Here is a 2,690-nt window from a genome sequence, read left to right on the forward strand (position 1 = left end):
TTCGCCAAGGCAAGCTGGGCAGTCGCCTATTGCTCCTATTCCAGATAACCCACTGTACCCTGTCTGAAAGGAAGTAACGCTAGAGTAGACTCGCGAAAAGTGTATAAGACACTTTTAAGATCAACTAAATAGCTAAGCCCAAGGGAAGTCGTTCGGGGAGGCCCTCCCTAATTCCACAAGGGTGAGAAGAAACACACACGATAACGAAACGTTGAATCATGTAGAACTCGTAGGGTAAATGCAAAGCAATTTATAGTAAGAATATGCAGTAAGCTAAGCGAAGAGGTAAGCAAGAGACATGTTAGACTACTCTACAAAAAAAGTGAACATGTTAGTACTAAGAACTACTTCAAAAAATAAAAACATTGTAATCAAAAATGAATTCAAATAAAGTAAACTAAAATAAACATGCAAAAAATTAAAATTGACTCAAATAAAATAAACTACAAAAAAATAAGCAAACTAAAAATAAAAAACATGCAAAATAAGAGCTTGATTATAATAGGGCAAAAAATATTCTAACTACGGGATCTTCTTTGTCTTCTCCACCGTCGATCTGAAACAGATAGGGTGGTAACAGATTAATAAAGAGCAATTAGTATAAATTATATCATATATTCTCACCTTAATTAACTGTAGAATGCATAGCTCCAAAATCTTACGGGAGTGCAGAGCAAGGCCAAAGTGACGTGATGTTAGTGGTTTCCAAATAAATTTCCAGGTGTTTTCTTTCATTGGTCCAAAATTAACTGCCTGATGAAGCAATGTGAAGATGACAACAGCAAACCAAATTCAGCAAATATGATACCATTGTAGGCGACATTGGCAGCATCAAAATTAATTTCAGTTTTCTCGCATTTGTTGGGCAATCTACAGAAATAAACAGAGAAAATGAATTAACCACACATAACGTAAAATAAAAATACACCTAAAAGCAAGCAAACAGTTAAAAAAATACAATGGCGACTTGCTGCCTTTACCTTTATTATAAACTTAGATACAGGCAAATGGAATAAATAATAGATAACACACATTTTACAATTAATAAGCAAAATAAACATTCTCAAGTTCAACAGTTAAAGATTTACTGTAATTAGTTTTTATTCGCTTAATCATGTATTCTCACCTTAAATAACTGTAGAATGTAATTCTTCAAAATTTGCAAGTGCGAGAAAAAGCCGTAACCAGGAAGAAAGATTCAATGCAGATGATTTGCTGTTTCAGTGGGGTCCAAATAACTTCCAGTTGCTCACACTAATCCATCGAAAATCAGCCGCATGTAAGGTGAAGATGCCAACAGTAAATCGAAAATTAAGTACAGGGAAAACAATAGGTACTATTGTAGACATTGCTTCTTTCAGTAGCTGATTTGTTGACCAATCTGTAGAAATGGGCAATGGAAGTTTGTTGGGCAATCTACAGAAATGAACAGACAAAACGAGTTAACCACACATGATACAACAACACACATTATTACTGTGGCGACGTGGTGCCATTAACTTTATTATATCATTTAATTTTTGAATCAGAAACGATTGCTAATAAAGTGTAAAGGTTTTCTTTTTTTTGATAAAAGGAAAAATCATTTTTATATTTTAACTTTCACACTGTTTAAAAAAAATGTAGCTACTTAGTTCTACTTCAATTTTGTTGCTTTACTTTTGACATATTCAAAATGATATTTTAAACTTAACTATTGCAAGTAGGTTTCAAATGTCTATAAAGTTTCTGGGATAATTTAATGAAAATTTTACAACTACTATCCACTGCAAAATCGTATATTGACAGTGAACGAAGCCTCTGGCCCAAAAATCGAATTCGTTACCATTTGGTTAATCCCTCGTCTTATTTTCAGTGTAGTTTTCATATCCATTCCTTAATAAAATCCAGCTACATCCTTGTCTAATTCAAGTCCGTCCATCCTTGGTCTTTAGGATGCTATTGATTTCCTTGTTTTCAACTGTAAATCAATATTAATTTTAAGCATTCTACTTTCCTGAATTGATAATTACACATTTTAAAATTGCCAACACACCAGCGTCACAGAGAAGTAAAAGGAAGTCATAAAAAAATAATTATGTTACACAAAGTCATCTATCTGGTACGTGTATTATAATAAGATATTATGTGGTATGCTTATGCTTCTGTTTCTAAAAATTGAAGTAATTCTTTCAAGGTATATGCATAAAGAAAAGCGAAGGAAAAGGTTTTGCTTCGAGGGTTTTCTTTAAAGTAAAAGATTTTACATAATTTTTTGTATTTATAAAAAGAAGCATCTGCCCAAAAAACAAAAGGATTTGCTTCTAAAAAAAGAAATCTAGGTTCACAACAACTTTTCTCGCTCTTTTCAACTTTTCAGTAGCTGCCTAGGCATCACACAGTAACGTAAAAATTTATATATTTGCAGGACTGTTTTTGTGTTGAAATCAATCTAAAGGACTTGCATAAATAAATAATGTATAGTTGTGTGGTCCCAGTGTTGTGCTTGTTATGGCTGATATAGTGCATTTACTTACAAGAAAATAATACAAACCAAGACGTATACCACGATAAAGAGATTTTAAAACGTTATTTTCTTGGCGGTCACCTGTGCAGAAATTTAAAATATTTATGCGTTATTTTAACGTTGCTAACTTTCAACACTGCACAAGTAAATCAGAAATGTATTAAACAAATAAAATAAATAGCTG

General features: G+C 32.4%; 1 long non-coding RNA gene across 1 annotated transcript in view; it reads right to left on the reverse strand.

Moving 5' to 3' along the window:
- Nucleotides 1-415: 415 nt before the first annotated feature.
- Nucleotides 416-2,690, reverse strand: part of LOC108740980 — a 13,459-nt gene continuing 11,184 nt past the window's right edge. The window contains exons 4-7 of the long non-coding RNA XR_003232531.1: nt 1,826-1,960; nt 1,127-1,416; nt 625-870; nt 416-556 (exon numbers count right to left, since the gene is read on the reverse strand). This is a non-coding gene — a long non-coding RNA (uncharacterized LOC108740980). The remainder of the gene's footprint in view (nt 557-624; nt 871-1,126; nt 1,417-1,825; nt 1,961-2,690) is intronic.

This window comes from Agrilus planipennis, unplaced genomic scaffold (genome assembly GCF_000699045.2).
Source record: "Agrilus planipennis isolate EAB-ADULT unplaced genomic scaffold, Apla_2.0 scaffold105, whole genome shotgun sequence".
Lineage (NCBI taxonomy): Eukaryota > Metazoa > Arthropoda > Insecta > Coleoptera > Buprestidae > Agrilus > Agrilus planipennis.